General features: G+C 41.7%; 1 protein-coding gene across 2 annotated transcripts in view; it reads right to left on the reverse strand.

The window, feature by feature from the left end:
- EPS8 (EGFR pathway substrate 8, signaling adaptor) overlaps positions 1-23,325 on the reverse strand; it is a 139,852-nt gene extending 116,527 nt beyond the window's left edge. For both annotated transcript variants that reach the window (XM_068948209.1, XM_068948175.1), the window contains exon 1: positions 23,100-23,325. The gene's annotated coding sequence lies outside the window, so the exon portion shown is untranslated. The remainder of the gene's footprint in view (positions 1-23,099) is intronic.
- Positions 23,326-23,602: the final 277 nt, after the last annotated feature.

Raw genomic sequence — 23,602 nt, forward strand, 5'->3', positions numbered from 1 at the left:
CATACCAACAACAACAACAAAAAACAAACTGAAACATGAGCCAGCTACTTCAGGTTACGCATCCAGGACACAGAACGATGAAATACGTAATATGTTGGTGGAGTACACCCAGCACACACTGTGCAAAATCTCGCAAGCTTCTGTGAGCTGCTTTAATCAGGGGCCATATGAAGAATTAAATGATGGCCTGTAACCAGGGTGTTCAGAAGGACCAAAGCTAATGCTGTCTTTCACAGCCCTAGAGCATTAAAATCTAATTTAATGCAAAAGAATGTACTGAGAATGTCTATTTGTGCATGAATTTTATTCTGAGACATCAATATGGGTGAACAACAATGTGCCCTTCAGAAGCAGCTGTGGAGAGACAGCTTCTTAAAGAGGCCAATATTGGCTTGACGAGGACAACTTTGTTCTACATGGTCCGACCTCAGGACAAACAGAGTACCAGGACCTCTTAGCACAAGACTGACTAATATTAGCTCCAAGTAAAATAAAAAAAATAATGTTTTAAATCCCTCAGATGTAAATCAGAATTGTTTCTTCAGAAGCAAAACTGACATCAGTCTTATGAAAATGCAGACTTCCTTAAGTAATTCTGCCTGGTTTCCAATCTAGGGGTTCCTAGCGGAGGATTTAAATCAACTTAGGAGTACATACAAAAAACATATAAACAGCTTTTCTTGTTCTTCTTTGTTACTCTTATTTTTGTCCTCTCCTAGCATATGGAAATATACACAGTTTTTAATACTAGTATTATTATTGAAGTTGCAAATACCACCATTTGGTTAAAACAATTTAGACTCTTTGCATGATAAAACAGGCTATCAGATGAGCATTCAACCCACTGGGCCTCGACAAAAAAAACACTGTATTCAATGGGTTATTGAAAGTCTACCTCCAGTCTAAAAAAAGATTACGTTAAAGTGTATTTACAGAAAAGAAAATTTAAAAAGATTTTACATTCAAAGAGAAAAAAGTAACAGTCTGCTAGAAAAGATCTAATGATCCTTCTTAGCATTAAACTCCACAGTGCTATGATTTCTTCCTCCTCCACCGTGAGCTTAAATTTAATTAAGCTTAATTTGACTTACTGGCCCTCTAGGAATTGGACAAACATAACTAATATATTAGGCTGAAAATCTGATCTTTGATTAAAGGGCTCGGGAAACTCTAGAGGGATCCTCAAATCCTGAAAGTAGTTAATCATCATGGCAAGTGTTGTAGGTTCAGACTCTTGGCTCTTTAATGAGAGCATGCTAACTTCTTTTCCCACCCAAAAGCAAACAAAAATGCATCATTCTCCAATTTTCTGCAAAGAACTAGCAGAATAATAGCTAAATGTACAGTGAAAAGACTCTTTGTCTTGAAAGCCATAAATGCATCTTTTTGCATAAAAGATGATTGTGTTAGCTGGAGCACTGCTTATTCTATTACACTAAATATTGCCTCAGGACCTCAACCAACCATGAGACGACAAGGCTACATGCCAACTTATTAAGTCATTTCAGAAAAATGACACTCAGGCCAGGATTTCCAAGTTCTAAACCTTTCATTTCAAGAAGTGAATGTAGATGCACGCTGACTCCAAGTACAGTGCCAGAACGAAGACAAAGCACGCCGTCTGTATACATATCTTCTTCTATTTGAGATTAAGGTAGCTCTTCCTCTGCTAGAAGACACATTCCATCTACAATGTAAAATACCTAAATATTTGTCTGGGACAGCTTTAAGTTTTATCATGCATGGCATTCATCAAATAACCCAGCAAATATTTGCTTAGTAGAGATGCTGAGCAAGTGACTTCACAAGTCCCAGTGATTTAGCGTTGTGCAAGTAGTGAGATTAATATACTCCACAGTCTGTAAGCAAACATTAGAACAAATTCTCTTAGGAAAACTAGGCAGGAAGAAGCTATATTTACAGAAATAGGAATCTAAGACACTTGGCCCATTTTTAATCACTCTATTTACGACAATACTGGCAACGGTGGGATGGCTGCTGAAGAGGAGACAAAGAAAAAAATAAATAAGAATTGACTACAGCGTTGTCAACATGCAGCTGGGAATTTTAATAGGTACCTCCTCTCTGTTCCTAAAATGAATAGCAGCAGCATGATGTAGCTTCATCCCCCAAAGGCTACAGTTTTAAATGAAATCCCTAGAAATTACGCTTGCTTTCAGAACCCCGGGTGCAAAGCCAAACGTAACGGGCATGGCTAATACGCATCTTTCCTTTTTTAGCCTATCTGCAAAAATACTGCAACAGGAAAATGAGAATATTATGTTTAATCACCTGTCTTCCTGAGGGGAGTAAAAATGTTTTGCATAGAAGACTTACTCAGAGACATAACAATTCACGCCATTAAAAAAACACAGCACATTTTTTTAGTCTCATGCTTTTCTAGGTACTTACATTTTGTTTGCCCTACAACCATACAATGCTGATACAAAGAGCCTGTCATCCCTAGAAATCCAATTTAAAAGTTTCATTGAAAGACGATTATATGTTATTCAGGTTGTATGTGCATTCTTCTTGACAGTGTGAAAGAACAGTTCTACGGCCAGGCAAGAAAATAAGAGTTTTCAGCATGTATTAATGTTTAGATAGCTCCAAAAATATAGGTAACTTTGACTTGGCCTACTGTTTTAAGAAACAAACCCTCTGTGATTGTGTAATTTTCAGTATTATTTTTACTATGAATCTCCTTGCAAAAACAAGGATCAAAAAAAATCACATTCTTCTGCCACAATCTGCCCAGCCCAATGGAGAATATGGCCGAGCCATTTGCAGCTGAGCAGCTCCCAGCACTTCCAGTGGATTACAGAAGCATAGGCAGGAGCTCTCCACTTAGTTTGTACGCAAAAAGCAGTAAGAGGTTAATGTTAAAACATCTGTATTCTATTTCCCCCTCCTTTGTAAGCTGTTACAAAATCCACGTTTCACTCCATTATGCTCTGTGTTAAGCAAGATCACACAACAAGGAGGGGGTTGGGTAAACGTTTCCATCTAAATTTGCATGAGGGAAGGAAAATATCTACCATCTTACATAGTTATTCTTAATCAGTGTCCTGGGGGTATAAACTATACCTGTTCTACCTAACTAAAGGGTTATTTGCATTCAAGTCAGGGCTGAGATGCAAAACATCAACAACAGATTTCTAATTATAACCATGTAAAACATTACCCCACTCCCAAACATCAAAGAACATTAAAAAAGTGGGGGGGAGGAAACTATGGACATGCATAATATCTCCATCCTCTCACCTCGAGGAAAGGTAAAAAAAGTGACTAGTAGTATCATTTTTCGGAATACCTTGTTTGCCTCCCTCTTCAGAGACACGTACAGAGAGAACAAATTACCTATGGCTTCCAAGCTGGTACCAAATTGGGTTTGCAACCATGCCTCAAAATAAAGCCTCAGGTCACCATCCTAAATTTCTTTGTAGCCGTAAGCTTGAGTAAGTTCAAGATGCTTACTAAAACAGGCCCCTCTCCCCCCAAAAAGAATAAAACCCCAAAACCCTTTGGTGGGGGGGGAGGGAATTCTCCAAGGGCAGAGAAGAACTTGCAGTGCTAACTGCTGAGAACTAAATTTCCCTCTGTGTTCCAGGCTGTGGAGGGGGAAAAAAACAAAAAAATCACCTTAAGACACCGTGGAAGATGGAAGCTATGGAATTTTCTGCTCCTTGAATTCTCTTACTTATCACAAAGTGAGGAAAACCCCCACCATCTGCAGGGTCGTAGATAGCCTTAGAAGATGTTTGTGCTCAAGAAAGTACTGTCTGCTATTTATTGTTTACTCCATGAGTGCCGTAGCCATCACTCAATGCTGCAAATAAACTGATGATGAGAAGCAGGCAAGAGGAAGCTACCAGGTGGAACCGAGTACTTACCGATGCCCCAGTTTACCTAGAAAAGATAGTTATACCCTGTAAAAATTGAACATAGCAAGCTCGCAGGAACTAACCACAGTAAAAAAGATTCCCACAAAGAATTTTTGGTATTGTCACATGCTTAGTCCACGTGCATCTCACCAGGATTTGCACACCAAACGTACCTCCAAGCACCAACCAAAATGTTATCCCTCCCGGCTTCTCCTCAGGCTCACCCTGACGCACCCCAGCACGTGTGACCTACTGCTGTCTGAAAATGGCTCACCGATAGCGTTAAACCCCTCAGCTACATTGTAAAAAACAATTCAATACAGCTGCAAGCTCAGAGAGGCACCAAGCCCATAATCTGTGATCTGGCCTGTGCTTTGCTCTGTCGAGCGCTTGGGGGCATCGACATGGTTGGCCTACTGCCCTACCACAAAATAAATGTTAAAAATATCACCTAAATACGAGAACACCTTACACAGAACAAGAAAGAGTAGCCGTCACATTCTTGCATATGGAAGAAGCCTACAACTGGAAAAATGAAGCCTCATATTAGATTAAAGTGTTCAAAAAAAAAAAAAAAAAGGCCTGAAAATGAAAGAGGAGGGAATTAATCACACTAGGCAATGTAAAAGTACTTACAAAGTGGTTCCTAACCATTCATCGAGATTTCCTCCTTTCCTTTCAGTATATGTACTGTCCCTCTTACTGCCATTATTTCTATAGGCAAGGAATGCCTTTCTATAGGAAAGGGATGGTGAAAAGGAATTGCTCTAACTACTTTGTACTCCAGGACGCTACCCGAGAAGGGCGCCCTTGCCTGCCAGGCACTCCAGAAGGACACAACACCTCAGCACAGCATCAGACGCCAGCTGGGAGTCGCAGGGATTTTGTTTGCTTTTGAAGTATGGGGAAGCAAAAATGCCCTTCTCTCTTTCTCAGTTATTAATACGTTAAGCAGAAATTTTCTGTGGCTCCGTCTCCCTGCTCACAGGCTGTACGTGGTTCTGCCTGGCTCTGCTCCTGCAAGCGCAGCCGGTGCAGAAGGAAAGAGGAGCAACCAAGAACTGCTAGCTCTTCTACTGCAAAAAGGAAGAGCCAACAAGATCCTACTGCTAAAAGCTACTGTCAGCAGGGCACAAAAAGGGGGGGAAAAAAAATTGAGAAGGAGCTCCCAATTGCTGTCCCGACTGCCCTGTTCCCATAGAGACTTTCAGAGGCAGGAAGGCAGAGCTGCAAGATGTCCACATCCAGCCCCTGCTTCCCAACTGCTGGGTGTCCCTCCTCCATGTCTGGCTTTCGGGACGTCACCCTACCGCAGCTGCCACGCAGAGGGAGGGAAAAGAGCACCGCCGAGTTCGACGGCACGGCCCAGCTCCTCAACCGCACTCCCGGGGCAGAGTGAGGAAATACTTCTCCTTAATACACCAAAGACATTGTTTTATTGGAGTTGAGAGACTTGCTGCTTACGTTTCAAGAGAACTAGAAAATTAAATGAAATAGGCGCATCTAACTGAAGCCCCAAATGGGAGCTATGCTGCCCAGTTACCATAGCAACTTCCCTTTCAAGGACCAGGACAAATCAGATTTCCAGTGCTCTGTACTACTAAAATTGTGAAAACAAAATGGATGAGATAACTATGATTCCAAGCACCTGAAAAACAAAGCAAAATAAAATTATTCCATTTAAAATCAGATAAACTCTGTTTTTCCAAGAGGTCAAGTGAAAACCCTATGCATGACAGATATTCAAAAGTTAGACCCCCACCCCCACCCCCCACCCCAAGAAGCTGGGAAAAAGATACCAGAGAGAACAGGATGGTCCCCATCAACTAAGAGTTAGACACAGAGCACATATCCTTCAGATGAAAGCACATCCTCTTAAAATGCTATTTAGTAAAAAGAATTGTAAAAATGGATAATATTTAACGCAATACAAGCTCAGAAGCTGATCAGGTAAGATCTTCCTTTAAGATTAGGTCACTAGTTCATAGAGGAAGCATGGCTTTACTTGGGAGAGATCTCTCATTCAGTAATTAGCATTAGTGTTTTAATATGGGAAGCTTTCTCTTAATCTGGGCTGAAATCTACCTACTGTGTTACAGAAATGAGTTTTGTTATTGGACATGGCACCCTCTTCCAAACCAGTGAGCGGCAGACTACACCCTACAACAAAAATGGCTTTCTTTATAAGCATTTCTGCAGAAGTCCCACTCGGTTATTTATACTGTGTCTTTTAGGAAGTCCTCATATATTTTCCAACTCATGCACCATTTCCTTTTATTTACTGTCCAAATCTCATGCAGAGTGATTCTAATTACTGTTCAGAAGCATCTTCTCTTTACTGATGGATGAAAATCTATACTATTTCTTCAAATACAATTGCAACTCTTAAGGGTAGCAGTTGTAAAAAAGCTGCCAGTTTACCCTTCTTTGGGATAAACATAAAAAAATACATATCTCCAGTTATCATCATAGAACAAAAAAGCTGATGTTCCTGTTAACATCAGCTCAGAATTTTTTGATTTTGTTTTAAATTTATTTTTAAGGGAATCTTAACAGCCTTTTTTTCTTCAGGAAGTTTCAGGGTCACAAAACTTCCTTTTCCTTCCAATCTTAGCATCTGTCAAGAGATGCTAAGAGAGCCTCCAAGCTGATGTGTTACAGGTTAGCAGAACTGTAAGCCTATTTTAAAAGGGCCGATCGTTAGAGAGATGGTCACAATTCTTAAGTTTATTACAGAGAAATAAATGGGATACTGAGAGGCAGTGTGGAAGTCTCAAGTAAATCTATCAGTAACATCTAGTTTGTGCCAGCAGTCACCACGGCCTTGAAAGTCACCTTTGGATTCTTTACTAGCCATGAATTTCAAAAAAGATCACTGTATTATTGCTGCACTGAGTTTAGGGAAAAAGAAAAAGATTAAAACAAGACTGAGCTTATAACTGTATCATTTATGCTCTACCTATTAACTGACCATGCCATCATTTTGGAGTGTATGTTCTCCCTAGGTTGCAGAGGTGCTATCCAGCATCGGCTACATGACAATATCACGATTAAGACTCGTCTACAACTTGGGGGGTGGGGGTAGTTTAAAATAAAATCATACTTCATCAGGTCAGTTTTCCAGCGTCACAAACACCAGTTGTTCATTTTAACCCGCTACCAGACTCAAATAGTGAAGGTAGCAGTCAATCAAAATACCTCCATCTAACAGAGGTGCTTTGGGCTTGTCATTAGGCATGGGGGTGAGGGAAGAGGCAGGGGCAAACAATCTCTGTTCAAGGAATATATTTAGACATAATAGAGTGGTAGAATAACCAACAAAGAAAAACACATGGTTTGGCATGCTAGAACCTGGCAAGAGCAGCAGTGGCACTGTTACACTAAGGGACGGTCCAAGTGGGCTATGGACTCGGTTTCTTTCTGCTGTTCTGACTCAGATTCCTTTTAGATGGGAAAAGTCATCGTGTACCAGCGGTGCTCACATGTCTGAGTGCTTTACCGAGGTACAGGGGACACAGTCCTCATTCCCAAGGTCTGCATTTTCAAAAATCATTCTGAATACCGTTAGTGTATGCACGGACTCTCGAGAGCCATTACAGAAGCTCAACTCTCAGACAGAGCTTTGCACCTGCACTCTTAAAAGTCTGAATTTCTCAAATGCTCAATTTTCTTTCCCCAGCATGAATATTCCCAACTCAAGTCCCTCTTAAAAAACAGGATTTAATGTCCTCCATGGAATGATCTTCAGATGAAGCACTGTATCCTTCCTTGTATTAATCTTCTCTATTCAAGTGTAGTATTTTCCTGAACTGTCCAAAACGACACTACCTTCTTTTAGCAACTTGTAGGCAAAGCAGCAAACACCTCTGAGATGCAACACAGCTTTATTCCCTAATTGTGCAAACCCTCAAGACTAGAATCACCACTTACTTTACACTTGGGACCAACATTTGAGTTTGAATTCTAGTGCTTTAGATGAAACAGCATATCCATTTCCAACACTAATAAGTTCAAACGAGTAGTGACAGTTTCCAGTCATGCAGAAACACAGGCAGACTTAGATGTCATTCTCCAAACAGCAACTGATTTCAGAGAGAGCATCACAGTCAAATCATCAAAATACAGATCTGTTTTTAAATTACTCCATTAAAATCCAGGGCAGATCAGAGAGCCTGATAGCAAAAGGATTATTGGGGGGGGGGGGACAAACAAACAAACAAACTATATTTAACATGTTAGCTAAAATGCTACAACCTCCAAGAAGATAAAGCAATTTTAAACAAAAGCATTTGTCTTTGTGAGAAAAGACAACTTCTTATTAATTCAAGATAAATTCATGTTACTGGAGGCAAGCCAGTTTATTGTTTTCACAAGACTTAGCAGATTGAACTCAAGATGACAGAAGAATCCCAGGGCTTTTCAGAAGAGGGGCAAGAGCTACCAGCTCTCATTTCCCCAGCAGCAGGAGCAGCGGCAGCAGCACTGACCTCCGCACTCCAGAACAGCTACTGCAGTCATAGCCCCACCTGATATCACTGCTGGGGGTTTATTTGCCTAGGGTCATTGGGAGAGTCATTTTGTTGTTCACTGTACAATAGCTAACATTATTGGTCTTCAGCCAGAGCAGAAGGTACAGGCACTGTGAAAATAAACCAAAACAAAGAGGGTTTCTTTTGTTCCAATGATATGAAAAACACACGCTTCATAATTAGTGATGAACTTTCCATTTAGCTATTGGCTTTTAATGGGGAAAAAGTCTAGAAAAAGAATTAAGGGAAATCTCTAAATTAGAGGGCCCCATGACAGGGGACCCTGGAAGCTCTCCCAGCTCACAACAGTCACAGATTGAACCTTTTACACAGGTAAAATACTTAAGTGATTCCCAACACATTACTGCTAACCCATTCTGCTCATTCCCCATTCAACACTTCCCATTTTTGATCTTCACATCACGTACCACAGCCAATACACCTACACTGACACCACCTGTATGGAAATCAGGACAGCTGATTCTTTGGCCCAGCAAGCAACCGGAACTCTGCGACTGACTGTAATGAATAAGAGCTTGGCTCAATTTTACAGCAAAAATTGCTTAATTCTGTTGGGGACAATACTGAATAACAACATTGAAGATGACCTGCCATATATCATTCATTAGCTGCAGATATGCTGAATAACCAGCTTTACATGCAAGCGATCTCTGCCATTTACAAATGAACAGCCCAAAAACAAAGCGGTTAATCCTCGTGTTTATTTCACCAGGCTACAGGAAGCCTCCAAAAACGTGTTACTTTGTCAATAAGCACACAAATCAATTTCTGAATTCCCGACTTTCACCTGAAACCCACAGCTGACCAGAGTAAAATCACTGTTGATCTACATGAACCAGCAATATAGCTGAACAGCACTGTCAACCTTTCTGTACTATGCAATCTGAAGAAGATAGCAAGCGTTTTAAGAATTCTTCGTAGTACGTACCCTCAGTGCTGTAATGAGACAGAGTAATTTCCGAGGACTGCAGAGGCACACTAAGGAATATTAAAGACAGACACGGGAGACTATTTTTTTTAAATGCTCACCTCAGACAAACAGTTTTTTTTTTCTTGGTTGTTTTGTTTTTGTGTCTGGAGTTCGACATTGCCCAGCACAGAGCTTGTGAAATCAGAAAGCTTGTTTAAAATAGCACACGCTTCAAACAGAAGTCACTAGTCCCACTAAGATGAGGGTTAAAAAAAAAAAAAATTAACCAAAACAGTGACAATTAGTTTTAAGTTGTTTCTATATGATCTAAGATTCTATTAATAAAGCAAAAACCAGAATTTTTTCTTTTTTTAAACACAAGATTTTAAGCTTTAATCTCACAAGTGTTTAAAGTTAAGCAGCAGACAAAGACAAGTTGTCCCATTACTATCAGTGGAATAAATGAGTATTTAAAGGATCAGGATTTTAATCCCGAATTAACCCTGTTCCCTTTCGTTGAGTAAAACTGCTTCAAAAACACCACTGCCGAGCTTCGTCAGTGATCATTTCCAAACGGGCTGTAGAGTACATCCAACTGGCCAAGGTAGGTCTTGGGCAATCATTGGCAAGTCAGGTTTGAAACCAAAGATTTCTGTTCCCTGCACCCAAGAAATGAAGGGGGAGAAGACGTTCTCCTAAGCAGCAGACATTCGAATACTACCGTACAGCAGAGCCTATGCTCTGTCAGATTCGCATTACGTGAATTGTGTCATTGCCTGGAACATATTAACTCCTGAAGACATATGTATATAACCACTTGTGCTTTTCCTAGGAAAGACACTAGCTCTAGATGAAAAGAAAATAAACAGCTGTTGTAGAACTGGAAAGAAATTGAAAAACCTGTCTTTGCAGAGTTTATATGCTTATGTTCTTAGAGACACAGAAGAGAAAATGTGAGAGAGGAGAAAAGCCCTGCTATTTATTTGCCAGAGCAATGATTCTGTGTGTCTGTAAAAGCTCTAGGGGGAAATGTGTTCATACAGAAGAGCACAGATTTAGACTAAGAATATTAGTCAAATATGTTTTCTAACTGGTGAGTGCAATATCATCATCCCAAAGCCTTTGAGAAGAGCTTCTGTATCAAAAGTGATTCCAAGCTCCAAATCTGCATCGTTATTAAGGTCATTTGATTCCTGAAGGCACCTGCCTACCATAGGGGAAGAATAGGGAAATATACGGAAGGCCCCGTAATTTGGAAATAATTATAGCAACAACACTGCCTCAGAACATTTATTCTTTGCTGGAAGCAAGAGTCCCATGCAGGAGACACAGTGAGCATATAAGGAGCAGGGTCATCTGTTAAACTACTAGAGTATAAAGAAAAATGCATAAAGAAGTTCTTGCGCTGAAGCTCTCTGAAGGAGAGTTTAAGACCAGGCAGGATCTTCCTCCTTTGCGTGCATGTGGGCACATTTTCACACGGTCTTTGTGGGTTCAATTTACTAAAACTGCAAGAAGTAAACAAATAAAATAATAAATGATAATTGGAAAAAAAAAAATCAGTGACTCTTGTCATGAACAAGATAACAACCACGGAGCAAATACCACTATTGCTGTCATTACTGGGAGTACTAGCAGAGCACACATTTGGACATCTGAGTGGCCGTGCTAAACCATTTCCATGGTCTGGGAGCTAGAAAGGGTTAGACCTTCTCAAACGTGCTAAGTTGAAGGTATCCAAGAACCTCAAACACTTCCATGGATTTTTCTCATCGAGCCCCTAACTCTTAGGGATTGTTTTCCAACCAAGGGTCTCAAAGCCTGCCACGTGAGCCAAAAATGTGAGCGACCATATACTTCTCTTATGCAGAGTGTGATCTGAGTTTATACAGTAAAGCACGACTGTATAAAGAGAGAGAGAAGGGATCCCAGGGCTTCTCTGATCATCTGCTTTTAACCTATGCAGTCTTGGGGAGAGAGGAAATCCGTGCCATGTGTCTGTTATATGTTGAATAAAACAAACAACAATATTTAGAGGGTAAGACCGCCATCTGACATTCTCACAATTCAAACACAGAACCACTAAAAGTTCGCTAGTATACTTAGTATAAAAATACTAATTTTTGCTAGAGGCAGACAGTTTCAACTATTATGTCTACCATGGATACAGAGGAAGGACGATAAAAAAGGGTGCCTCTGAACCATCCTTATCTTGTTTTATATTTTTCTACCAGAAATTGAAGGGCAGAAACTCTCGTCCTTCATATATTCTGGAGGCCGAACTAGATGATGTAATAATCTTTTGTGGCTTTAGACACGTTTTACAGATCATCTGACTGCAAGATAGACACTGTGTTTAAAAAATAAACCTCTCCTGAAACTCTGCGCCTAGCACAACAATTCTCCAGTCACTAAGATCTGGAGGAGTTATCACAACGCAAAAGTTCATAATAAGCCAAAGGAAAGCCCTAGGTAGATATCGTGAAATTGAAATCTTATCCCACTGAGTCCACATGCCTGAAAAGGAAGTAATATATATTGTCCTTTATATGGTCTGCATTAGCCAGATACAGGACTCCAGGAAGAGATTTCTGCAGTGCGGACACCACGTCCAAGCTGGATGCTGGAGGCAGCTGAGCCACAGCAGCAAGCACCGCTACCCTCAGCCAGCGCGCACTGAGACTGCGGTCCCATGCCACTGCACCCAATTGTTTCCAGCACTGGGATAGTACAATTAAAATAGCTTGGGCACCCTTGCACTGTCCTGACATCTCCACTGCAGGCGCTCCTCTGAATAACTTAATTCAAAGCCCTTTAATAATACCTTACCTTTTAATAATTGCTGGAGGTCATACTGCCACAGTTCAGACACAGACCTGAACTCATTAAGCGGTCCCATATACGCATTATCTTTTTGCTCCATTACCAAGTATAAGGCCAAAGGAGGGAGCACAGGAAACAAATGTCATCTCATGAACGCATTTGCTTCTTGTCAGCTACACCGTAGCTCACCTCATCACAAGCACAGACGAAACGATACAACCCAGCAAACCTCACCAATTTGTACGAATGACCTGGAAGTCCAAGGGAAATCACTTAATTTTGAAAGTGAGCGAGTACACAAACAATAGGAATCAGATCACTTTGCTCACACGTTTTAACAATGGCAATTTTAATTTATTGTATGGTGATAATTCATAAAGCACCATCAAATACAGGGTAGAATCTCTTATAAAAATAATTACAGTCTAGCAATGCAAGATCTCACTGAAGCACTCCATTAATTCCTTGACAGTTAGAGAAAGAGCCAAATACCTTGTGCAAATGAAGGATTAGCAAGGTTTCGACACACACATTTTCTTGCACTTAAAACGCGCAAGGAGAAAACCTTATTAAACCAGCATTTCATATTATACTTTAAAATGATGGCCCCTTAGGCAGATCTTCTGTACTTCAAAAGATAGCGATTATACTTCTATATGTTACACTCCATGATAACAGAAAAAAAAATTCCTATCAAACTGCTGTACTGCTGTATGCAGGGAGCATAAAATAGCTGCTCTCTTTTACAGATCTCAAAAACATTTTTTTTCTTTTAAACTTTTATTCAAAATAAGATGTCACCAGTTTCACATAATAAAAAGAAAATAGCTTCACCACAACGATGCAAATTCTTCCACTTTGCTACTGAAAACACTTTGAGAAGTTAAAGTAATATGCAAGCTTTGTTCCCAAATTCTCTGAATCTACCACCCAGCAGCTGGGACAACTCCCTATGGGCCTAAGGGTTACCTTGCCTGCCTCTATATGTTTAAGCTACTGTTTCTACGTAACAGGACTTCACATATGTATATTTTATGGTTGTTTTCAAAATAGGATTTCCCTAGAAAAAGGCTGCTGCCTTTTCTTCTTGCTGTTCAGTGATGTTCAAAGCTGTCTGAAAATCTGCTTACACATAATCACGAAGCACTGAATCAATTCTCCCAGTTGCATCATTTCTGTTTTTTAGGTCCTTTTAGCGTAGCCACTATGACATCATGCTGCTCACGATCCAGATTCATACCATCTCTCTGACACGTTAAATGATTAACTATTCATTCCGGTCTTTCAACAGCACATCATTAGAATTGATCCAAAAGCTACTAGGAAACATCCCTAGCAACTGAAATAAGCGTTGTGTGTTGTATTACATATTAAGATATGATTAGTAATTGATCACTTGTTATTGGCAGTTTGACGGCTCGACTTAGCAAGCAAGAAATCCCTACGAAAACACCAGAAACATCTAACAACATTAAAATAAAGACCTCATAATGAGCAATTAAGAATACAGGAAGAACTCACGGAATGGGTTCTGTTCTTCCAAACTTTTCCATCTTATCTGCAATGTTTAGAGTAAAAAGAACAGACAAGTTTTCTTCAAAGCACAATTACTATTAAGTCCTATCCAACATTCCAGCAGCACAATATTCTTCTTCTAACTTGACCAAGCAACCCCCTCAGATCCTCAGGACATCATCGCAAAATAATTGCTACCCCGCAGTGTTGCCCTGTTACTTTTTCATTTTTTCTTGCCCTTATTACTTCAGGCAGAAAGGACTTGGAGTTATAATCATCAATTCACTGAAAGAGAATTCTCCTATATCTATATCTCTTAGGTTAAAGTTTTACAATTAGACTGTACACTAGAGCTAAATCTAATGATTTAGAGAGTACCTGGCTAAAACCGAGCAGCCCACCAGTACTTCAGTTTAACTCCTCCCCCCCTCCCCCCCTATTTACTAGCTAAAAGAAAAATGAATCTACCTTCAAGCCTTTTGGAATCAATCTTCTTTTCTCCTTCTCACAATTTGTAAGTCGGAGGCTTAAAACGTGTTCATATCCTCTTTTAACAAGCTGGTTATGTGAGATAAGCACAAGAACATTAATAAAAATAGCTCAGCATTGTGTCATGGATGTTTTATAAAAGTAGACCTAAAAAACCCTAAAGGCTAATTGTGATTTATAACATGTCTCTTTCCCTATACAACCAATTATCAATCATCCTCAGAAGATAACCGAAAATCCTCCTTTTACATACAAACACCATGAATGCAACTGCTGCTAGCTCATTTCTAATCAGTGTAGACACTATGTAGCAGAGACCACTCCCAGTTTGCGCCAGGACTTGTAAATACTGTCATACTTCAGAAGAGATTTTATTCTTTCCCAGTTGTGGAGTTTAACTACTGCTAAGAGTCTTTCACGAAGATCTCACAGCTGCAAGCACAGCTTGCCTCACCTCAGCTCTCCCGCATGTTGGGCCTCAGCACGGTCTACACCGCTGGTTTTACTGCCACCCTCAATGTCCCCATTGTTTAACTTGCTCCCCTGCGACTGCAGCGCTAGACACAGCGTGAACAGATGAGGTCAGGCCATGGGCAAAGCTTGCTAGACTTCATGAAAAAAAAAATACGTTCTGGAATGCAAGCTTGATTGAAAAAGGAAATATGCAGAGTGGCACCCCGTAGGCGAACTTCAGGGTGGGCTACCTTGGTAAGCGCTCCGAGCATCTCGTTTCCTGCAGGAGAGAATGGTGACGGAAGAACTCTGACCGTCCTAACAATCACGAAAACCAACCTATATCTAGAACAAGGATAATACAACCATTAGCACTGGAACTTTTATTACTGCAATTACAATGAAGCAGCTGGTGGTAATAATAATAATACTTAGCATTTATATGGTGCTTTACATCTTCAAAAGGCTGTATAAACATTCGCTAATTAAGCCTCGCAGAACTCCTGAGAGGCAGATAGTAATAGGAAAACTGAGGCAAAGAGACAAAACAGCTGTCTCTGAAATCAAGATCTTGAGATGATTAAAGGGGGGATGGACATTTCCTTGAACAGTAAGAACTTTTAGAGTTATTTATAAAAGCACAGCTTAAAAATACTCAGAGAATCTGATGGGACATAAACTCTGATGCACAGAGCATCAGACTCCTCCAAAAAAAGTAAACGTGCACTTTCCCCGGAAAGACACAGTTCACTGCTGCCAGCTGCTCTAAGCTACCTATCGGCCACGGTGGAACACAACGCGCTGGACCAAGCGGACGAGTACCGCCATCTCATCTGCCAAATCTCCAACTTGGAAGTCCAACCACCTCCAAAAGAGTCAAACCAGACAGATAAACTGCACTAGGCTGCAAAATCAGTCAGTTACCACCAAGACTGGGCCTCCAAAGCAACTTGCTGCCAGGGCTGTATCCTGCACTGTCAGTATTTAAGAAACACAAGAACATACCATTTTCTTGAATGTCAATACTTAGCTTTAATTTCAAAAGTGAGAAAAAAATGCAAATTCTAAGTAGAAATAAAAACTACAAATGCCACTGCTTATTAAAGAACGTTATGAATACATCTTACATTCATGTTCAGTAAAAGCCACTGACTGAACAGGTTTGTGTGTGCGTGTGTATCAGACACTTCTTTCATATATAAAATAAACAAATACACAGACACACTAACACCACCTGTTCAGGTCTTGAGCTCTAAAATAGTTTGAAATCAGCTTAAATTATTACCTAGACAAAATAGACCGTGGTAAACCTTGAGAGAAGACTTCACTGTCTAAAGCCATATTCCTACCAAGACTTGAATACCCATTTAATTTCACATACAGACTGTCCCACTGAAATCAATGGAACTACCTTTCAGAAGACACTGGAATAAAGGCTGAGGACACAAATGGACAAGTGAAGAAAGTCGCTTGTGAGAAGGGAAAAGCTCTCCCAGAAGAACGGGTGGGAAGTGAATTTCACAAGGGTAGGAAGTGGAGCTCTCCCGAGTACCAAAGAACAAAGTAAAAGAAAAAGGGCTGGGAAAACTTAGGTAATAAATAAAAAAAGCAGGGAGAAATAGGAGATTAAAATGGGAACATAGTTATAGCAAGACTCAAGGGCAGGATGGACCAAAATATGGAAGGTAGCGGACATCCATGGCTTGAGTTAGCAGACAAGAAAGGAAAACCCTGTAAGAATGAACCTAGGGCCCACATACAGCAGAGAGAGGAACAGAGCCCAAAGCTGAAGGCAAAGCTCAAAACGTGTCTATGCTGTAGCACCGAAGCAGCAATGAGAGCACGTACTGGGGAACGTGAAAAGGAAAGCCACGACTGTGAGAGAGAAGCTGCCTTTCCTCCTCAGCAGTGGTACGGCACGCAGTGACTATTTACGTAAAGGACACTAAGGTACAAAGTACAGATCTCTCACTCTGTCCTGTCCCCTGTGAGAAGGCAGTAAGAGGCTGATTATCACTTAACACTAATTTATTAGCCATAAAGAAGTTGGTAGCTAAAGTAGGAACAGACTCCACCCTCCCACCCCTCCAGCCCTCTGCCCTAACCCTGAGACAATTCTTTATCCCTAAATACAGGAAGAGGAGGAAATAGAAGAGATGAAACATTACGCTAAGGTTGTGAGAGCATGGGAAGGATTACAAAGCAATAAACAGCCATAGAAGCTGAGCAGAGAATAAGAAATTCCACTTTGGGAAGAGCAAGCCTGAGATGACGTTAAAATGAGAGGACGAAAACAAAGTGCATTTAAATACGCTGCCTGCCATCAAATTCTGAAGATAAAATTTATATGTATTTATATCTCCAACTGAAAGCAATACAACGTACTTACTAGCTTCCCAAGACATGTTGTGCAAAGCTGTAAATTACTTTAGAGGCACCTCTATAAACGGCTGACTTTTCCATTTTTAAAATGGCGTGAAAGATAATCGATCTGTATTTTACTACAACTTGATATCTCGAACTCATGATGTAACTCAGTTTCATAGCAACGACTCAGTTTATTGTCGTCATTTGTACTCTGAGTTACCCCCGAGAGCTAAACAGGAGAGTAATGTCTCAATTCTTTGTACAAAGGTCTCGCATTCATATGTCACATGGAATAGAACTACATACATTCAGAAGTATTTTTATGATGTACACTGGAATTCCTAAAGGCACTGAAATTTTACTGAATACCTGTATGAATCAGGTATTGCTCTGAAACACTAAATGTGAAATTGCTTATGGTTTAGATGAAAACACAACAGAAAAAAAAACACGCTTTTCTCAAGACCAAATTATATTTTAGAGATAGTACACTGGAAATCCAGAGATTTTTGACTCAGGAAATAGAGAAGACAACACCTCAGACACACCATGAGAGGAAGCTAAAAGAGAAGCAGCACTGGAGGAACAAGAGTACATCAGAACTAAGAAAAGGGCTTGAATCTTCACGAGAAGAACATTTGGAGGTTTGAACTAACGTTAAACCCTCTCATCCTCCCCAGAATGACAGAAACTACTCCTTAACAGGAGTTCAGATGTTTAAGGCAAAAGACAACAAACCACTAGGAGCAAACAAATTGCAGCAATGTCAAATTTTACCCGAAGTGAAAACATTGATACAGATAATCTTATATCCCACCATGCATCTGTAAATATTAAAGAACATCTCATGTACTTCTCATTTTTTTAGACCAGTTTTTACGTAGCTAAATTGGGAGGTACATTAAATACTGTCTCATTTTATTAATAAACGGTGAAAAGGTATATACTAACATCTGACTTTGAGCCTCTCCTTGCACTTGAGCCAGCTCCTGGAAGGCGAGAGGGAGGCAAAGGGTGCTCTGATGGGAGTAGCAGCAAGCCTCATGCCTGCTTTTCTACTTGCTCAAAATCTTTAAAAACGCTTTTACACGCAGGAGCAGAAATCAGAAAGTAATACACACAAAGCCCCATGACTCATTCCTTTATTTTTCTGTTAAAACATTTCTGAGCTGCAGACATTAAGGCCCACGGTGATACTCTTGCAGTAGGTTAAGTTTAACGCATTTGGGAGCTACAGTAAATTTTTCTCCCTCCCTCTCCAATAAGGAACCACTTACGCAAGCTTCACAACTAAGCCAGCTGCATACAGCTCCTCTACACTCAGGGAATGCTTGAAAAAGTAATATATGTGCTTACCTGCAGTGCTAGCCTAAAATCCATGAATGCTAACACTTTGAGTTTTTTAAAAGATAAAGTCTGCCTTTTGTAAAATCAATACATTAAATAGAAAGCCTTGGGGGGGAGGACAATTTATCTGCACAAAGCCTGTTTAAATTACTGAATTTCCATCTTGATTTAGAGGAGCCACCTTTTCCCACTGTAGTGATAAACTTCTCAACACCTGCAACACCTACACCTATTCAATAGATCTCATTGTTAAAAAATCTCTCTAAAAATGAGATTTTTCCTAAATATTCTGTTGAAATACTCAAAGGTTTCACAGTATTCTAAGAAACAGGTTCAGCATTTCACAACCCAAGCACTGTTAGATAACATAGCAATTTCTCTAGTTGGTCAAAAAGTTAACTTGAGTTAAGCTTTAAGAACAAATGCAACTAGAATTACCTGTCGTACCATTAGTGATGAAGACACTCGTTAAGTATTAGAAAGCTACACAACACAAACCCCCATAGACACGGACAACTTAAGGTGAGATGTACAAATTCCATGTAAAATACTAATCAGGCACCTTTGAAGCTAGAGATGTCGCTAACTTTGTCTATGCGGAATGCATAAGCTTGCTGGAGTCTATTCAGAAAACGATAGAGGTAATAAATGCAAACAAAGCAATTGGAAATACGCTATTTCCACTTTAGATCTCAGTCCTGCAGAGATTCCCAGCACGAGTAACTTTAATTACATGGAGAGCGGCATGGGGGGAGCACGGGAAGGGCTGAAAGCGTTGAACTGGCAGCATTCAAGGCCCTTAGTTGGCCTATGTTTTAAAATTTTACTAAAATATGAGATTAATTACCAAATAAAATGAAAGGCACATGTAAGTGATTGTGGGCTCATGGGCACAGCTCAACAAAAAGAGATCCTCAAAAAAACTAATGCTAACAGTGTTTGCATTTTTAACTAATTTTTGACCCCTCAGAGGCCATGGCATACTATTACAAAAACAAAACAAAACCCACAACGCAGATGTGAAGGTTGCTTCTTCCCACATCACCCTGGTCTTTTCAAGAAAATTGTGACTAACATTGCAAGGGAACAGGGAAAAACGCACACAATCTCTAAAAGACAAAAAGACTATAAAAGACATCTTTTCTAATCTACCAGTTACAGCAAGTCAAGAGGTCTACTTTACAAACAGTTGGACAAATACTTAGCAACATGCACCCCGAGTAGCGTGACCGACTTAGAAGGAACTTGAAATGACTGAATGCTTCAGTTCACGTATGTGTGTGACAGTGAGAAACCCAGCAGTGACTCATGACTATCGTAAAAGCTGAAGTTCCTGGCAAGATGTAAAATTCAAATGACAGCAATCATCTAACTTGAAACCCCAGGTGGGAAAAAGGAAATTTCTAGGTGTCAGGGTTAAATCAATATAGGTACCAAACTGAGAAAACCAGTGTGTCAGATGAACGAATCAGAGTCCGATTCTGCAGTCGAGATAAAATGACAGAAGTTACAGCCCTCAATGAAAGCAGTTACTCTAATTCTGGGCCTCAACAAAATAATTTCCAGTAACGCACAGCCTTTAATACTTGTAAAAACTAAAGAATTAATACCTAAAACAACAAATTAGCCTCATACTGAATTCTTATAGTGGAAAAAAAAAGGAATATTTAACTGCACTGTTAGTTTAGCCACCAACGGTATTTTTAGTGACTTACAATTTTAGTGGGCATTGAGAAAGTAGTGCCCTACCCTCAGCACAAGGGGCTTTTCAGGTATCATGCTGCTCCCCATACCACAAAATAAATACATTGGCTTCAAAAACAGCTGAAAGCAATCTAGTCATAAACTGCTGATTAGCTTCCTTAGCTGGGAACTCAGCTCAGAACAAGAATGATGAAAACGCTGAATCCCTATGGACAAAGCAGACACAGAACCAAGTGTTTTTAAATGAAGAGATAAGAAGAAATCTTGGTGTTAAAGGAAACAGGACAACCAAGCCTATCTACCTGCAGAAAATACACTCAAACATAGCACCTTTGCAATTCTCTCTGGACCGACATATCAGGATAGGGACCCGCGTGCTGTTTGTACTGTAGGCAACACACTTCCTAGGTGTGATATTTCTTTTCTGTCTTGCTACCGGCCATGCAGAGCAGAGAAGAGGTTCTGCTGCACTCCAAAGTTTGGAGGAATCACACATCAAAAGCTGCCATTTTTCTGTATGGCATGGCTGAAAGCTGCTGCTTTTAGGGAATCTTGTATCTTTGACCAGTCCTTCTGTAAGACAGGTGAGTTATGTGACACAGAAATTCTAATAAGGCACATATGAGAAGTAAGCACTAGGCACCAAAATTGAAGTTAGCAAGCACTTTTTAGGGTAGTCTTTATTGTGCGGACTTCAAGTCTTCTGTTACTCCACTGCAGTAGTTGAAGAGAAAAGTTCTTACATATGCAGTCTATTTTGGCCCTCAGGGCATCAATTATTCAACTTCAGATGTTTAGGTTCTAGTAAGCTTTCAGTAGTTAACGTGAATGACTTGCCATCTACAGCTGGACTACGGACGGAAAGTCAAGCATATTTCATGAATTCAGCTGCCATCCAAACAGAAGACTTTTGTAATTTTTCAATTTATGTGCTTCACCATAGAAGTTAAGTATCTTTAGATGAACCTTGGACTCTTTATGATCGTTATATATAGCCTAACACCTAATCATTATGGCGTGTTATTACTCATGGGGCGTTAGCTCTCTTCACTTAAATCTAATGGGATTCTCTGGATGCTTTCTAAATTACATGCAATCAAAAACATTTATTCTGAATTAAAGAGAATGCATAACCCAATACTGCAAAATCATTACGACTTACGTGACACATATTGTCCAAAGCCAGTTATATTTCCATAGCCTCCATCAGCAAAAACAAGAAGCAGTTTGCTTACATAGCACTTTGAATACATTATCTCACTACCTGAAGATACAGGTACGCTAATAACGCTACACTCACTGTGACCTGAGAGAGTCTGGCAACTGCTCCCAAACAATGGCAGTCACATTTAACTTAAACACTGAGGTCTTTACCAACATTAAAAGAAGAAGAAGAAAAAAAAAAAATCTACCACCACAGACATCAGGATGAGATAAGCTGCATCTCCCTTACATCTTGGAAGCTCTTGCAGTCCCCCATTGCTCCTCGAGAGGAAAGGGCCAAACCATTCCCGGCATGGCCCAGCAGAGGACCACTTCTCATAGGGCCCTGCTTGCTGCATTTCACTGGTATTCCATGAAAAGGAGACTGGTCACAGGGTGCTGATTCTGTATTTCCATATTTGCTAACTACAAAAATGGTCATTTTTATATTTTTCCATGTAAGCAGTTTTTGTAGCTGACATATAGATGTTGCACAATCACAAACGAGAAGAAAGATGGTCAATAGGAAAGGGAGGAGAACCGTATTTTTGATGACAAAAGGAAGGAGAGGCACAATTAAAACATGCTCTGTGCTGCAAAGAAACCCGAGATTCATCATTTTGTTAATATTTCTGCAAAAAACACAGAGAAGTAGTATTTTTATCCGCAATATTTCACTTTGCATAAACAAAATAGACTGCACGACAGGTCATCCTGCTGCATCTTTAAGCCTCTGGGGATTTCAAAAGCCACAAGCTGGGGTAAAGCAGGGTTTTGGGGGAGGTTTTTGGGGGCGGTTGATTTGCAAACAACATGCTTCAGGCAAAACTTGTTCCATTCTTCTTCTGTGCCTGCTACTAACTGTCTTGAAGCTAGGGGTTAATGGAAGCTGCAGCATGCTGCTTCTTCACAGCTATAACCCAACCCCATACAGGTTACAGGGGGGCCAGGAGCACCCTTAGATCACTCAGCCAAAGGCCACAAACCTGTTTTCCGCTGTGTGCCCAGGTCACCCTAAGCACGCTGGTGCCAATATGAAAGGGAGCGTGTTGCGGCGAGGACAGGGGGAAGAGGAAGAGCGCCAGGGAAAGTTATCAGAAAAAGTGGGAAAGGGCTGAATAGAGGAAGACAACCGGGCACAGCCCAGAAGAAGCACAGGCACACGAAAGCATTAGCCCACCCTGAGAGCTGCCCTTTGCCAGCTATGAACGATTCACATCATCTTTGCAAAAAGCTTAAGCACTGGGGGGAGGGGGGGAACAATAAGGACAGAAAGCCAAGTCACCTGACAGAAGGTGAGTGAGGAGGAGGGGGGGGGGGGTCGGCCACGGGCATTGCCCACCGGCGGAGACCCTCGCCCGGCGCCCAGAAGCGCCGCGGCCGGCAGCGCTCCCGCGGGGAGCCTGCGGGCAAGGTGCGCGCAGGTGCGGCGGCCGCGGCTCCGCTTACCGCAAAAGGAGGTGAGAGAAGAAAGAAAAAAAAAAATATATATATATATGTATATATATACGCACACACATACATATAAATACATATAGATATACACGTACAGAAAGGCACCGCGGTGGGGAAAGGCTCCGGCAGGAGGCTGCCCCCCGTCCCACGGGCAGACCCACCGCGCACAGCGGCGCGGAGTTTCCCCGCAGCCCCCGAGCGAGTTGCGAGCCGCGGAGGCGCCCAGCCCTCTCCCCGCCCCAGCTGAACCTGGCGGCGGCGGCTGGGGGTGAATACCCCGCAGCTGGCCCTGTCCCGACCGACGCCGAGCTCTTCGGGCGGCGGCGTTTTTTGGGAGGCGGAACAAAAAGCGGAGAGGGGGGCCGGGGGAACCGGCCGCCTTTGTGCGCCCCTTTTTACCTTGGCGGGCGCCGATGCGCCGCGCAGCTCCCGCGCTGGAGGAGGAGGAGGAGGAGGGAGTGGGGGGGGAGACCCTAGCAGCGCTGGGCTCCGCGGGGGCTCCGCTGCCGCCGCAGGGCAACGGGGCAGCGGCGAGCGCGGCGGCTCCGCGCCGGGAACAAAGTGCCGGGGCGGCGCGGGCAGGGCGCCGCCGCCGCCGCCGCCGCCACCGCGGGTCCCCCGGAGCAGCCGCGGCGCGGAGCGGAGCGCAGCTCCCCCTGCCGGCCCTCCGCCCCGGCCCGGCCCCGCGCAGCGCCCGGCGGTGCCCGCCGCGGAGCGGCAGCCCGCTGACCTCCCGCTCCTTGCTGAGGTTTGCGAGGCGTCGCTCAGTACGGAGGGGCTGAGCGTAGCTCCCCGGGGCTGGGTTGAAATAGGTGACTTTTTTTTTTTTAAAAAAAAAAAACTGAGCTTCAGCGTTTAACAACCCCACCACCACACGCAAAACCTACCGCGGCTGCAAAGCT

This window comes from Struthio camelus, chromosome 1 (assembly GCF_040807025.1).
Source record: "Struthio camelus isolate bStrCam1 chromosome 1, bStrCam1.hap1, whole genome shotgun sequence".
NCBI lineage: Eukaryota > Metazoa > Chordata > Aves > Struthioniformes > Struthionidae > Struthio > Struthio camelus.